General features: G+C 45.6%; 2 long non-coding RNA genes across 3 annotated transcripts; one reads left to right on the top strand and one right to left on the bottom strand.

Moving 5' to 3' along the window:
• Positions 1–1,791: 1,791 nt before the first annotated feature.
• Positions 1,792–5,624, bottom strand: LOC147828698 (uncharacterized). Of its 2 annotated transcripts, none has more exons than XR_015450335.1 (4): positions 5,301–5,624; positions 3,756–3,943; positions 2,553–3,161; positions 1,792–2,324 (listed from the first exon to the last, which is right to left on the bottom strand). It is a non-coding gene; the product is annotated as an uncharacterized LOC147828698 (long non-coding RNA). The 2 variants fall into 2 exon arrangements; XR_015450336.1 differs by having other exon boundaries at positions 1,802–2,324; positions 2,553–2,733.
• Positions 5,625–7,098: 1,474 nt separating this feature from the next.
• LOC147828697 (uncharacterized) lies at positions 7,099–13,311 on the top strand. Its single transcript, XR_015450337.1, has 3 exons — positions 7,099–7,484; positions 11,475–11,551; positions 12,549–13,311. It is a non-coding gene; the product is annotated as an uncharacterized LOC147828697 (long non-coding RNA).
• The last annotated feature ends 3,067 nt before the right edge of the window (positions 13,312–16,378 follow it).

Genomic DNA, 16,378 nt, shown 5'->3' with positions numbered 1-16,378 from the left:
GGATAAAACTGGGATTACCTCTTAGGACAACACTGAAAATATTGATATAAAACCGGTGCATTATGCAGCCTAGTAATCTCACATTCATGGTGCTCTATCCCAAAAGTGGTTTGGGACAAAGGGCATGGAGAGTGTGGTGTGTATGTGAGGGAAGTAATCCTAAAACATCCCTAAAGGATAACAGGGAAAGAAAGACAAAAGTGAAGCGCCCCACTTACCAGCTCCTCTCCATGAGGGGATCAGGATGACAAACCTAATTTACCCTCCCCTTCAGAGGTAGAATGTCAAGAGGGTCGGGGCTCAGACATTCAGGCATATTAAATACCTGATTAACAAATGGATTAGGGCAGAATGTGCTGCTGTGACCCCCTGAGGTGGCGTCTTGGGAGGGAATCTGTGGTAGTTGTCTGGGGCGTGCACGGGAAGGGCTTTGACAGTCGATTCTGTGTGCAGTGGAACCTGGGTCCCCCGTCCTCTAGATGGCTGTGTGCTTCACCAAAGCAGGCAACAAGGGAGGCCTAAGGCAGAGGTGCTGAGCTGCCAGGCCGACACAGAGGGGCCCCTTAGGATGCCCCTCAGGCCTCACAGAGATCTGAGTACAGCGCAGAGACACACACGCCTCTGGAGACTCACAGGCTGCACACGGAGCTGCAGGGTGGGCTCTGCACAGTGGGCTGAGAGGGGCCACACTCCTCATAACTCTGCACCCATAATACTCATGGTCAGGGACACCCAGGCCCAAAGAGCAGCTAGTCACCGAGGGGTCTTCATGGCCTCTTTTTCTGATGAGCCATGTAAGTCCCCAAAGCCACCGGCCAGCTGGGACGGAGGGATTGGGACAAGGCCTCACTTTCCCTCCTCTGTGCTTCCTAAGCACCCGGCCTCCCTGGGATTGCCTGAGAGTGCGACAAGATCCACCTGCATAGTGCTGAGGAGGATCCAGGTCCCCTGAGAGTCTTCAGGACAGCGTCTAGTGCTTGCTGGCCTGACGGGGAAGCCAGGCTGGCTCCTCCTGGGAACTGACCTCATGAACCACACACTCCCCAGGGAGAATTGATCCCCAGAGCCCTGGGCCAGCTCAGGCCCACCCACCAGCTCCCCACACGGGCCTTCCTCAGAGCCCTAAGGTGGCTCCGTCCACCTGGGCTGCCCAGCCCCTGCTCTCCATTCTGAGGCCTGCAACATCCCCACCTCTATTCCTCTTTTTTGCTGGGAGACTGGAGTCATGGCCACCTGAGTGGGACTCGAAGGCAGCCGAGTTCGTTGCGTGCTCAGGTAGCTTCTTAATAGATGCAGCAGTCTGTCCCCAGCTCCTGGGCTGAAGTCCCCTGCAGTTCAGATCCAGGTTAAAAGGCTGCATTGTCCCTCACTGCCAGTGCCTTTTGAACTCACGTTTCCTTGGAAATTCTCACTCAAATTGCAGAGTTCAGTAGGGCAGTGAACTCTTTGTGTCCACATGTTCCCAGTGTGTAAATGGGACGACAAAAGAGCTGTGGCCTGACACACTCCCCCACACAACAGCGAAGACACACAGACCTGAATGAACTCTAAGATGAAGACAGGAAGGGGGAGCACCTTAGGGCAAAGTCACTGTTCCTGGTGGGATGACAGTGGCTATGTCCTTTCTCTCATCCTTCATTTATATTAGATTATTTCACTGCAATAAATACTTCTTGGTGGACAACAACACCTGGATGACTTACTGAATAGGTGAATGAAAATTGGATAGGATCTATCTAGGATTTTCCCTTCTACAGAAAACAAGATTCATCAGTCCCTGCCACGATTCTGTGGCCAAAGAGAACAGGGATTGCAGTACTGTGAGTCATGTAGACTAGGTAAATGACAGGGTCCTAACATGAGTGGTGGCCCGGGAATAGCAGCAGGGGAGAGGGGAGGAATCACTTACGGGTACAGCACTGAGGAAAATGCTCTGGAACTGGACAGCGGTGACAGGGGCACAGCACTGAGAAGGCACTTCATGCCACCAAGCTGATTGTTTAGAACAAAACCAAAATCTTTTATTTAAAAAATAGTTCTATTATTTACATAAACCCAGAAAATAAGAGCAAAACTATATGCCAAAACATGACCAAGAGTAATGGAGGGGAATGGCAGGGGTGGGGCAGGAGCTTGCCCCTTCTGGAGCTCAGGAGCTGATGCCCGCCGTGCAACCACCAGGATCCCCAGCTGTGCAGCTGGTGGAGAAGGGGTTCCTGGCGCTGCCTCTGGCTGTGGTGCCAGAGCTGGGGAGGGAGCTGCAGGTGGAGCTGGCACAAGCTCTACAGGTGGGACTTCAGCTTGGGCTGCAGCTGGCCCTGCAGCTGCAAGAGAAAAAAATCATCACAAATTGTCCATGCTCCTTCCTGGGACCAAACCTTCCTGCTGCCTGCCAGAGAGCTCTGTGCACACAGCCACCCCCAGGAAGTCTTCTCAGCCTGCATCCACCCACCAACTGCTGAGGGTCTCAGTATTCCCGGGTCACCCAGAACCCGGAAGCTCTCTCTGTGTCCAAAGGCCCATCCCCTACCCACATGCACACAGACCCATACCCCTTTCCTCATCGATGGGCTCTGCCTCCATGGGCTCAGCTTGCTCTTGCTGGCCCAGGAGTTCAGCTAGGATATTCTCCTGGGAGTGCAGCTCCAGCGATGAGTCAAGGACAGAAGACGTGGATCCGGGGAAGGCAGGTGGACAGCAGAATGAGAGGCCTGGCCTTTCCTCCCACACTACCTGTTCGGGGCACCCACAGCAATGGACACATGAGCTTCCTGCCCAGTCTGTGCATGGTCTGGCCCCATCCTCTCCCCATGTCCAGTGGAGCAGTCCTGGCCCAGGCAGTCCTGAGAGCCTGAGAGAAGGTTCCATGGGAGGCAGTCCTTGTTCTGTGCTGTGACCACCTCTGCCTTCCTCAGGGCAGCCTGAGACACTGTCTCTCTGCTTGTCCCCACTGTCAGCTCCACGAGGACAGAGACTGGCATCTGCTCTCTGCTTGCACTCAAGGGCACAGGGCTGCTGCTCCATAACTCACTATCTGAGAAGTGAGAGACACTCTGCAACTGTTCCACCCTTCCTCTCCTCAGGCTTTCGCTCATGTAGCGATGTGGTGCCCAATGTCTGTGCCTCCTCTGGGCTCCTCTTGCACTGTTGTGAATCCACATCTAGGGAGGCCAGGAGGGGTCTCATCTACTGCAATGTGAGTAATGCCTGCTCTGCTGGCCAGGGTGACTGTATGGGCCCCAAATAGCATTGGAATCCCAGAGGGCAGGGGTCGCATCTGCTCTGGTTATCTGACCATGGTCAGTGCCCAGAAAAGTGTCTGCAAATAGGGTGTCTTCATGTACATTTGTTCACTGATGTACCCACCCGCTCTTCTGAGTGGGCCTGGGCCCTTTGCATCCCCCAAGGATTCCTGTGCTGTGCCCACCCTGAACCCCATAGAGTGACTCTGCAATCTCCTGCACAGTGAACACAACACCTTTCTCCCAATGGCAGGGGTCAGTGTAGGGGAGGCAAAGCTTCCCAGTGGGGATGAAAATCATCTGTAAGAATCAGCTTGTCTTCCACAGGGCCAAGGCCAGGGTGGACATTTATGACAGAGATCCCATTTCATCCTACAATCGTGGTATGATTCTCCTCGCACCTGTCTGTTCCGAGTTGCAAACTGAGGCTGAGGCTGAGGCAGGTGCTTGCTCATTCCAAGACTTGGAGCCACAGTGGCCAAGGCTCACTGTGCTGCTGAGAGCAGAACTCACCTTCCCAGCATCCTGTCATGTAGGGAAGCGATGCAGATCCCGGAGGAGTCTGGGAAGGAGACGCCACAGACGGGGCAGCTACCCGGGATGGGCTTCTCCAGGGGCTTCGATGGGGTGCACCACCAGCCTGTCTTCACTATCCTCACCAGGCAGGCCTGTGACAGGCTCTCCGCCACCTGATTTCCAATCTGTGATGGGACAGTGGGGAGACATGGAATGAGGTCTCAATCATTAGGAAGGTTTGTGGATTAAAACTTGATCAAACTCTAAATTGTCCATAATGGCTCGTACCAGAGCAGCACAGGAGGCCCCAGCTGAAAACAATGAGCCTCATATTAAAAGCTAAATTTCAGAAGGGAGGGCTGGGGATTTAGCTCAGTGGCACCGTGCCTGGCTCACAAGTGCAAGGTCCCAAGTTCGATCCCGGTACAAAAGAAAAAAAAATTTCGGAAGGGACACCTAGAAATAGTAACATATACAGGCTGCTTGTTAGCTGAGAAGAGGCTGTATGTAAATCGGTGCGTGAAGAGCAACAACGCACGAGTCCCGCGACCCCTCCCAGGGTAGAGATGAATAAACAGAGGCTCCTCCTGGGACCCCAGGGCCATTTATGAGGCCACACAGAATGTTCCCCAGGTTCCTGTTGAAATGGCCCAGGAAGAGCCAGGTCCAGCTTCCTTTCCCATGTGAGGCTGAACGGCTGTGTTCACTGCTCCCTTGTGGAAGGTCATTTAGCCCGGGGATCTTGGACATCTAACGAGTGCCACATGGACACCTGGGCCAGGAGATACAAGGAGGTGAAATGACAGAATGAAATTATGAGAGGATCGAAGTGACGCTGTGTCCTTGTCCCTTTTCTGATGTTCCCACCAACATGTGGACAGTGACCTTGCCCCTGGCCATGGTGGAGGCTGAGCAGAGAGGATGTGTCGGTTGAGGACAAGGGGCCCGGATTCCTTCGGCACCAGGACCCTGGCCCCCTGTTTACCAAGCCCTGCATGGAGATAGTGAAGGTATTATCTGTCCCCCAAGGGTCCTCTCTGTCGTCCTGTGGACTCAGTACAGAACCCCTTCTGCTCACACACATACCCTGTGCCTGATCAGGAACCTGTTGTTGTCATGGGCCCCGGTGTCTGTCCCAGCACAGGGCACACAGGCCCCAGTGACCAGCTCCAGACTGATGTCCTGTGTGCAGCTCTGTTGGGACAGTGCCCGCAGCTGGCAGGAAGCACGAGGCTCTGCCTCACCACAGTTTGTGAGGTTTCTGCCCCAGATAACCTTGTGCTCTCGAAACACAGACAGCTCTGTCACAGGCTTCTGCCCCACGAGGACAGGAGATGGCTCTGCCGGCTGTGGATCATCAGTGGGCACTGCCCTTCTCCTCCTGCCAGCCCTGCCATGGGGGGCCATGTGACAGGACCCCGGGCTCCCAGCCTCCCGGCACCAGTTCCTGCCCAGGAGGAACTTCACTCATACTGGGTCCCCTATCACACCCCACCACTCAGACACTGAGGAAGAAGGGTGGGAGTCTTGCAGGGGACTCACAGAGGTGGCCAATCCTAAATGGTCCTGTCCTGGACTCAGTGGCTCCGAGTGTGTGGTGGCCAGGCCCAGGGAGACCTGCCCTGGGCTCCCTCTCATCTCAGGGCCAGTGGTCGCTGGGTCTGGTGAGACCTGCCCTGGGCTGCCCATGAGGGCAGGAAGGTTCCTGGCCGGTGGCCTGGAGCGTCTGGACCCAGTGATCCATCCTCTCCCTCACTCCCAAGTGCTTTCCCTGGGCGGGGTCCTGAGGCTGCGGCCTGGAGGCCTGGGAAAGCAGCACAGCATGTTCGCTGCTGACTGTCTCCAGCCGAGTGACTGTTAGGCGACCGTCGCTAGACTGTTCCGAGTTCTGTTTGGACCTGTTGCCAAGGAAGTGAGGTCATGTGCTAGGGTCCATAAGCTGAGCCTCCTGCTCTGATAAGAAGACCCTGTGGCCCCCTTCCCTTTCACACTGGAATAAATCTGTGGGCTCCTTAGAAACAACAATGGAAGAGTAGAAAACCTGTGTGTGGTGCTAGAGTTTGATGCACTTTAAATTTTTTGGTTTTGCTTTTGTTTTTGTTTTGGTACTGGGGATTGAACTCAGGACCTTGCGCTCTCGAGGCAGGCGCAGTGCCACTGAGCTAAATCCCCGGCCCGACGAACTTTAAGTTTTAATGTACAAATATATAAATGCTTAAGATGTGGCAGGCACAGTGGGCAGTGTGCTTTTCCATCTAAAAGGTCCATTCTCTCTTAAGACATGGGCCTCAGTGTCAGCACTTAGAGATCTGTTGGATTTTAGGGTGATTTTCTTTCTTGGATTGACTTCAGTTTGAGTTCAATTCCAATAGGGACTATGGAGATGTTACAGACATGTCCATCATAATTTTCCTTCAATGTGGAGTTCCTTGCAACACCCAATGGTCAATGTCTGTTTGAGCTGACTAGAGGCAGAAGACTACTAACTCCAAGGAGCTAAAACATGTTTAAGAGGAGATGTTTTGTCAGCTCAGACAGAGATAGACTTTAGGGGAAACAAGGACACTCCCTAGGGGATGATCAGATAAAAGTTAATTATTCAGTCTTGCCTGTCTGTCTTGCTACCTAAGACACATTTGTGTTTAGCAGGACTCTATGCCTGTGTTTTCTTCAATAAACCTGGGGGTTTGAGTCAGTTCAGGGCTTCACTCCATTCCAAGGAAGTCCTCTGGCCCCCAACAAAGATATTCTCTGTCTCTCTTGTCTTCCTTCATCTCTCCTGTAACAGGGTTTGCCGGCCCAAACTTGGGACTTCAAGGACAAAAAAGTTTCAAATTATAACCCTTGGATGTCCCTGAGTGGAGGGGTCATAGCAGGTTTTCACTTTCAGGTACACATGGATAACTATTCATGCTCAGATACTGAACTCAGTCGCAAAGTGCAGTGTTCAGTGCTGTGACGTAGTGTGAGGGGACAGCAGATGGTGAGTGCAAGGTGCAGTCTTTGTGGGGCTGTGGAGGTCATCGATCGCCAAAGAACACATTCACACATCACCTAAGAACTTTTCTTGTGGCCACTGCTATCCCCTCCTGGCCTCCCATCCCAAGCAGATTATGTGCTTTGTGTCTGTGGTAGAGAGTTTGCCTTTCTAGAGGGGATGGAGCTGGGACCATTCAGTATAAATCTTTATTACAGCAAAACCAGGCTGGGTTTCATGTGTGCTGCTTCTTGTCAGGGGCGGAGCCATCACGGGCCATTGTGTGGGTGGGGCACAAACAAACTGTTCCTACATCCGTCTACAAACATCCCTTTGCTCTGTTTCCAGTGTTGACCTTAAAAATGAAGCTGCTGGGATCATTCTTATACATGTATTTGTATGGTGTAGACTTTCATTTCTTAGGGGAAATACTTAAATATGAAATTGCTCATCAAGTGCTGGTATATATTTAACTTAAAAATTGTTGAAATGTGTTTTGAAGCAGTTATTTTCAACAGAGTATGACGAGTTTTTTTGTTGGCAGAGGAGGCTTCCAAGCCACTGTACCACTGCTCCCAGCACAGAGGAAGCTTCCGGGCCATCATACCACTGCTCCCAGCCCAGAGGAGGCTTCTGGGCTGCCGAATCACCGCTCCCAGCACAGAGGAAGCTTCCGGGCCATCATACCACTGCTCCCAGCCCAGAGGAGGCTTCCAGGTTGCTGTACCACCACTGTGAGTGCAGAGGAGGTGAGCTGCGCAGGCGCCAGCAGCACACATACACCACATGCCCCCCCCATTGAAATGAGAAGACACATAAACAACAAAAAAATCTACACATAGTCATATAATTGTTAAGATCCCAGAAACTCAACAGAAGAACGAAGTTCTACAAGCAGTAAGAGAAAAGAAACAAATCACATACAAAGGAAAGCCCATCAGAATGACAGCAGACTTCTCAACGCAAACCCTTAAGGCAAGAAGAGCTTGGAGTGATGTAATACAACCATGGGAAGGAATAGGGAGCAGGGTATGCTTTGAAGGCATGTAGTGAAATACTGCCGAAGACATGGCATGATAGTGCCAGGCAGGTCTCTGAGGGAGGAAGCACTGTTTATCTTGCTTGGGTAGAACAAACAGGTACTGGGACAGGGTGCAATTAGCAAGCAACCCATCGGGTCAGTGAGAAGCCATAAGACATGGGAAAGGATTTTAATTGGGGTCACACTGACCTCAGGTGCAGGTAACTCACCAGAGCCCTGCCACTTCATAGATCAGGGCTTAGGCCTTGGTGGCAGCCATTGGAGAAGGAGCTATACTCACCCAGTCTGCCATCTGACATGTCCATTTGAGTAGGGCTTCAGTCTGATTCCCTAATATAAAACAATATAGCCAAATTATGGAAACCAAGAAGCATGTGCCACTTATAGCCTGCTAGTTCTGGGCAGGGATGTCTGCTACAGCTTTGTTCTCCTAAAATACATGGCAACATTCTCAGAGTATTGCCAATGAAAGTTGTTCTTCAAAGTCTTGGTATCTGGGCATATAGGTATGCCTGAGAGCCCATGTGGATTTTCTTCAGTCTTCAGCCCCTGCAGAGGTCAAACTGATACACTACATGGCTCAGGTCCCACACCATACATTGTTATCTTAGACTATCAAGCATGATCTAAGGCCCCCAGGTAATCAGAAACACTCTTATCAGGCAGGATATTTCAAGGACGTAGAGGTTACCTTCCAGGAGCCAAGCAAGGGCCAAACATTTCTTCTGGAAAGTGAAAGATTTGCACAATTAAGACCTCCTTTACTGCAGTGGTGTTTTGTTTGTATCCGTGGAATGTGATGTATATTGGTTACCACATGGCCCCTAGTGAAGGTGTCAGTTTGCCTCCGTATTTCCCTTAAAGCATGGATTTGACTATAAATCTGCTTAGTGGTCTTCTGATTCAACATTATTACTTTAATGCTTAGTTTTATTATGTAAGTGTAATAAAAGCAATGCTTAATTCATAAAGACCTTCTTGTAGGTCTGGTTCATAAAACTAGAGTGATGCAATAACTACAATTTAGAAACTTTTTCTGGAGGCTTTGTGAAGTCCATAACATTATCTTAGCTCACATACTCAAATTAGGGGCAAAGAACCATTCAATTCACCTCTGCCAAGTTGCTTGGACTAGGTTGATAATGAACTTGCTCTGCATACTTTCATGAGAGTTTTGGCATGATAATGATTTACAAGTTGATTTGTTAATTATTACCTATAGAAAGGAAAACAGATTCTCATTGAACCTATGCAAATAGCCACAGGACTATGAAAAGTAAAGGAACTTTACTTGTATAATATTTAGCCATTTTTACCATAGTATACTTTTTTATTAGTATGTATTTGAAGTACATAGTGATGACATTTATCTTGAGGACTTGGTACATGTACATAACATATCTTAATTCTTTTTACATCCCATTCCCTTCACTTTCCTCCTGGATGCATTTTCCCGCTACCCTCCCTCCTCACTCCTTCCATCTGTATTTTCCTATTATCTATCTTTTATTTTGCTCTTTATTTATATTTTGGGTTTCTCATATAAGAAGCCATGTGATATTTAAGTTGTGTGTCTGATTTATTTCATTTAACATTATGGCCTCATGGTGCATCCACTGTCCTGCAAATAACTCAAGTTTATCCTGCTTTATGGCAGAGTAGTACTCATTATCTACACATACCACATTTTCTTTTCTTTTTAATGCTGTCTTGTTTCCCTGTGCTCCAATCCCATTTCATTAACAAAACTACAACTGCTCACCTTCTTTGTCCCAGGCCACATACAACATTGTCAACAATGTCAATAGTATACTCAGCTGTTCTTTATCCATTCATCTGTTGATGGGCATATAGACCACTTTTAGCTATTGTGAATTGTGTGGCTATAAACATGGGTATGCATGTCACTGTAATATGATACTTTAACTCTTTCAGGAAGATAAGAGTGGAATAGCTGGGTCAAATTGAATTTCTTATTTAAGTTTTTTGAGGAATCTCCGTGCTGATTTCCATAATGGTGGTACTATTTTCCATTCCCAACAATGAAGAAGGGTTCTGTTTTCCTCACAGCCATGCCAGGATTTGTTGTTATCTGATTTCTTGATGATAGCCATTCTTTCTGGAGTAAGATGGTACCTCAGTATTGTTTTAATTTGCATTTTTCTAATGGCTAGAGACCCTGAACATTTTTTCATGTATTTATTGGCCATTTGTACTTCTGAGAAGTCTACTCACTTTGGTTGCCCATTGTTTGATGGGGACTTTTCTTTTCAGGGGCCTAATTTTATGTTATTTTATTTGGAGTTCTTTTTTTTTGTACTGGGGATTGAACTCAGGGCCTTATGCTTGCGAGGCAGGTGGTGGAACCACTGAGCTAAATCCCCAGCTGGAGTTCTTTATATATTCTAGATATTAGTCCTCTGGACAAGGAATAGTCAGCAACAAATTTTTTCCCATTCTGTAGGTTGTCTCTTCACTCTGTTGTTTCCTTTGCTGTACAGAAGATTTTTAAATTTGATACGATGCCATTTGTTGATCATTTTTGTTTTCTCTTGTGCAATTGAAGCCCTATTCAGAATGTCCTTGTCTATGCTTATATCTTCAAGAGTTTTGCCTATTTCATCTTGCAGCAGATTAAATGTTTCTATTTTATAATTTAGATCTTTGATCAATTTTTATTTTAGTTTAGTACATGGTCAGAGATATGGGTCTAGTTTATGCTTAGCTTATGCATATGGGTAGGCAATTTTCAAAGGACCACTTGTTAAAGAAGGTATGTTTTTCAAAAGAATAAATAATATCAGGCCTATTTTAATTGGGACAGGAGAAACCAAGCATTCATAGCTTCAGAATGGCTGTGAACCCCCTAAAGTTGCTACTAAAAAATTGTGACTACAAAATGTACATTTTTTTTCTGAGAAAATAGTTCATCAAGTTCTCATGAAAGAGTAAGGTTTACTGGGCTAGGCCTGTGTTTTCTCAGAGTGCCTAAGAAGATGACCTGCAGCAGAACCACAAAGGGAGCTTCAAAATTCAGGTTCCTGGGCCACACATGAAATCTTCTGAGGGGTGTGGTGTGGGTCTCCGTATATTTAACAATTTCCACTGGTGATTTGGTTAAATTCCTGAAGTAGCTTGAAGGTCCCAAATATGTTACATCATCTGTTAGAATAAGAACAATTATTGTGTAAGGAGGTGCTTACATTTACCCCAATAGGCCTGGGTTAAAATCCCACCTCAGCTACTTTTTCACTGATCCTGAATTACCTCAACTGTAAGCATGGGGCTAATTAATTTATCTGTTTTGAGATAATATTGCCTGAAACAGCAGAAGTCCAAGAAACATTATTTATTTTTTCCAGCTCCTCTTAAACACAAATATTCCCTCAAACTCTTCAGGTCCAATATTTACTTTTTTTTTTTTTCGTACTAGGGATCGAACTTGGGTCCTTGCGCTTGTGAAGCAGGTGGCAGAACCACTGAGCTAATTCCCTGGCCCCCAGTATTTACTTTTTACAGTGGTTTATGAGGCTTTTTTATCCAAAAAGAAAGAAAAATCCAACAAAATAAGTTAATTATTTTTTCAGTGACTCACAATCCAGGTATGAAGGCTTTATTTGCTTGTTTTATGGTGCTAGGGATTGAACTCAAGGCCTTTGTCTTGGACTAAACCTCCCTCTCCCTTTTTAATTTTTAGATTTTGAGATAGGGTCTCACTAAATTGTCCAAACTTGTGATCTTCCTGCTTCAGCCTACAGAATGCTGGGATTACAGGTATGTGCTACCACATCTGGGTTTAAAAGGGTTTTGTTATGCCATCAAATACACCTGAACTGTAAACTATAAGCTGAAATTCTGTCTCAACCTAACAAAAATTACAATATTGGTGTTCTGCAACTCTCTTTATGGACTCATAGCAGTATTTACCAATAAGAACCAACAAGAACAAAGTCTTCCATTACCTTATGTGTGCAATAGTCATGTTATTGAGAGTGCTTAATTACTTAAGAATCTGCTCACTGTTATATCTTCAGAAGGAAACAGCCAAAAAAGAGAAAAGAAATTATTACTGAAAGCCAGTTGTAAAATCCTACATTTGGTGTGGCTCGCCTCTTTTCTCCCCCCCATATACATGCTAGACTTGTTTGAACAACTTCCCCTGTGACTTTACAACTCTATTCTGCCACAGCTGTATGTTTTCCACCACTAGAAAAAGCATCAACATAAGTGTCATTTGTATAGACCTTTGAACACTCTGTTCACAACCTAAGCAGAAAATCTAAAGGAAATTCAATGTTTACATAAAAGCAACAAAGTCTACTACTAATGTGTCTTCACATAGACTAAACAGAGTCCATTGGATTACCTAAATAATCTAAGAATATATCTCTAGTGATTTTTTTTGGAGGCTAGACATTTATTTTAGTAATGGTGGAAGAAGACATGCTCAGAGAATAAGAAATTGTGGCTCTGTGAAGCAGTCAGAAGGCAGAGTGCAGCAGTCTGTTTCCCATAAATTTATCACCTTATTCATATCTGTTGGCCAAAATCTTGAGTAGGCTAAGCACTGATTTTGTATTCCTTGATTGCCATCTGCTGGTGGTCTTCCATACTAGAAGATAGAAACTCCTTGCAAGAGTGCAACAATCTTGTTTTTGCTTGAAGTCTTGCAAACCCAGAGAGAATATTTTTCTTTTCTTTTTCTTTCCTTTCCTTCCCTGCCTTTCCTCTTCCTTTCATTTCTTTTTCTCTTTTCTTTTTTTTAATACAGGATTTTGTTATGTTACCAAGCTGGCCTCAAACTCCTGGACTCAAGTAATCCACCTGCCTCAGCCTCCCGGTTAGCTTCAACTACATGCCTTGCTAAAAATGATACTTTTAACAGCAGTGATGCAAGTAGGTCAAACACAAAGTCATGGCAGAAGATTTTAGGTAATGATGGTAGCAATTGTAACAGCTAACTTCACTCAACAAATATCTATTGAGCATCTAATATAGCTTTGATGAATGCTAGGGATATACTGTAGAGATAAACAGGGCAACAAAATATCTGTCTTCACAGATTTGATTCAAATGCAGGAGATAGGCAGTAAGCAAGTAGGTCAATATGATCAGGTAGTTAAGTGATACCCAGTAAAATAAAGCAGGGCAGGAGAGAAGGAAGTGATGGTGGAAGAGGGTACTATTTTAGATAGAAAGGCCTGGAGAAGCTTTTAGGAGGCAACATTTACATGGCCCAAACAAAATGCATTTTGTTGAGTATTTCTCCATGCAGGCCCTGAGCTAACTGCTTCTAAGCAGTGTAAAATGTAATCCTGAGGTAATCCCATGGGTAATGTAATCCCATGAAGTTGATAATACTATTACCCCAAATTTACTAATGAGAACTTTGAAGCAGAGAGAAATGGCGCTGGTATCCAAACTTGGGTTTTGTCCTTTCGTACCACTTAATAACTTTTCAAAACTCTTTCATGCAAATGGAATAATATATGCAGAAATGTTTGTGGCTGATAAAGTACTATGCAAATGCAAGTAATTAAAATGATAACTATTTTAATGTAATCTGATTTGACCTTCATAGCATCCCTGTAAGAGAGATAAGGTGTGTAATATTATACCATTCTGTAGACAAAAACACACACCACTGTGAAGTGGCTTGGCCAAGGTTACAAAGGTAGTTAATGGCATATGCAAAACCACAACTATATATTTTTCTTTTATTAGTACATGTGTGTCATACATAATGCTTACATTCCTTGTGGGAAGTTGGTACATGCACTTAACACATCTTAATTTCTTTTTTAGGGAGTGTTATTTTAAAGTTTTGTGCTTTTATCTCTTGAGATGATAAATTATACTAAATATTTTTCTTCCCAAGCTTTTTATAACTTCATTAATCATCAGAATTAAAAACAGTATGATGTTCATAAATAAGTCTTCAGGACTGGGGAGTGTGTGTGTGTGGTGGTGGTGGTATGGAAGATTGAACCCAGGAAGTACAGAGCTGTATCACCAGCCCTTTTTATGTATTTTTTCTAAATTTTCATGCAGAGTCTTACTAAGTTGACCAGGCTGACCTCGAACTTGAGATTTTCCTGCCTCACTTCCTGAGTAGCTGAGATAACAGGCAGGCACCACCTTGCCCGATGTAAGAGCTGGCAGTGTAGCTCAGTGGTAGAGCATTTGCCTAGCCTATTCAAGGTCCTGAGTCCAATCCCCAGCACTACCAAAACAACGACAATGACAAGGTTCTTTGAATTATCCCTTCTTTCTGTATCTTGGACTTCTTTCATACTACAGGTGCCTTCTTTCTCTTGCCTCCATTCCCATCTTGCCTCCATTCCCTAACTCTCAAAGACATGCAGTGTTTTAGCTTTCTTGTTACTGTGACAAAATATCTGACACCCACAATTCAAAAGAGGAGAAGTTTATTTTGGCTTGCATTTTCAGTGGGTTCAGTCCATGGCCTCTTCCATCCAAGGCAGACACAGCATGGTGGAAGAGGCTGGTTGAGGAAACTATTCATGTCATGGCAGCCAGGAAGCAGAGAGAGAGGAGGGGTGGGGTGGGGCCAGGGACAACAATACATCCTTCTAGGTCATATGCCAGTGACCTTCCTTTAATCAGGCCCCACCTGCTAATAGCAAGTCAGCTACAACTCCTCAGTGGACTAATGCACTGATGAGTATAGTGTCCCCAAGATCCAATCACCCTCCCGACATGAGACTTTGAGTGGGATTTCAGATCTAAACCATTGCATGCAGGGAGCAGAAAGGAACTGTTCAGCTTCATGTTCATTTAATTAACATACAGGAAAGGGTATTTGTCCTCTTAACAGAAGGAAACCAGACTATTAGCTATGAAGGTAGTCTAGGAAAAATAAGAATTTCTTAAGGCAACCAGATAGGGTTTGAAAATTATTCTTTGAGGGATTAATGTATTTGTTTCTAGATGCTCTGTGTTGGAGGTAACTACCAACATTCCTAGATGTAAAGCGCATTAAGAACATCCCTCATCCAGGGGATCGGGCCTGGATCCTCCTTGGCCACTGGGGGCCAGTGTGAGACTATAAAATTTCAGAAAACCCCACAGAGGAGATTTGGCATGACTGTTGCTCTGGTGACAAGTTTACATGCCCTAAACACCCCCCAAGCACTCCTCCCACCCCACTAACTCCTATCCCCAATAAACTTTCATTCTAGACTGTTTTTCTTGAACCCTTAAGTAAATTACTGCTTAAATCTTCTGTTGGGGGGCCGGGGATTTAGCTCAGTGGTGCCGCCGGCTGCCTCACAAGCACAAGGTCCGGAGTTCGACCTCTGGTACCAAAAAAAAAAAAAATCTTCTGTTGGGACTGAAGATAAGATTGTATCTAAAAACTAAAAGGACTCCAGCTCCTGAGCAGTGGGCAGGAGAATCTCAAGGTTAACCAGAAAGGGCTACCCAGGGTAGAGTAGTAGGCTGATTTCCAGAATGTTTTACCCAGGAGACCAGCTAGACGCATCCTATGAGGGACAGAAAACAGAGAGACCCAAACCATATTATATAAACATGGCAAAACTATCCACATTTAAAAAGAAAACCCAGCAACCAGTCCTTTCTCTGTGTGCCCTCTCCTGAGCCTTCTTCCAACTTTCCTTCCTATTCCTTCCCTTCCTGACAGATTAGATCAAATGCTGAGCTCCTTTATTTCTCCAGGTCTGTCCTTCTTTGAATCCCTGCAGATGCCTCTCCCCTTCCCAGCTACTCCATTACAACGACTCTCCATAAAGTCATTCATCAGTGTCATCCATTTTGCCAAAATGACTCAACCAGCATTTCCCAAAGTACATTCTGGCAGAACACTAGGCCCTAGTTATGCTTATTTTAAAAGAAGGGGGCAATGGTCAAATAATGTGGGAAACCTCACATCCTATACTTTAAAGACTTACATATTCGTTAGCAGTTAAGGATTCTGTAGTGCACTTCAGTGTGCTCTTTTTCATTATTCTCCCTGCCAGATTCTGGTTAGGACCCCTTCATGCCACACCTTCAGGTGATGGCTGGGTCATAGCAACTGTTGCACTTTAGATGTGATAGCCTTACAGATCTCTTGCTTTCTTACTTCTTCTACCCATTTATTGGAAGTAGAATTCCATAGCTGTAGTGTCCAACCTGCCCTCATCTCTAGTGTTGGAACTCATACTCTATAGGCACAGACAGCCTGAGTGAATAAACTTGAAATTAAATTATTTTCTTCCTTACTCCTATCCATTATGTTCTTAATAGAAACATGCAATTTGTCTATATAAATCCAGATAACTTAGGTTTGGTTTTTTTTTTCCAGTACCAGGGATCAAACTCAGGACCTTGCCCTTGGGAGACAGGCACAGTGCCACTGAGCTAAATCCCTGGCCCCAATAACTTAGTTTGATCTTCAAAGCCCTTTACAAACTGGCTTTTATTCCCCTCTTAATCCTGTAACTAGGTAACTTTGCTGGGCTGGAGCTGAGACTCAGATTCTCCCTGAGGGTGGAGCCTGGTTTTCCTTTCTGCCTTGTGGGTATTAACATTCACTGGTTTGAATCAGTAATGAGAGTCCCTCTAGGTGAAATACATACA

This window comes from Heterocephalus glaber, unplaced genomic scaffold, assembly GCF_053883595.1.
Source record: "Heterocephalus glaber isolate CG9 unplaced genomic scaffold, H.glaber_assembly_v1.0 deba00000942, whole genome shotgun sequence".
NCBI lineage: Eukaryota > Metazoa > Chordata > Mammalia > Rodentia > Bathyergidae > Heterocephalus > Heterocephalus glaber.
Note: the sequence above shows the minus strand (reverse complement) of the source record. Positions and strands in the feature narration are given on the sequence as shown.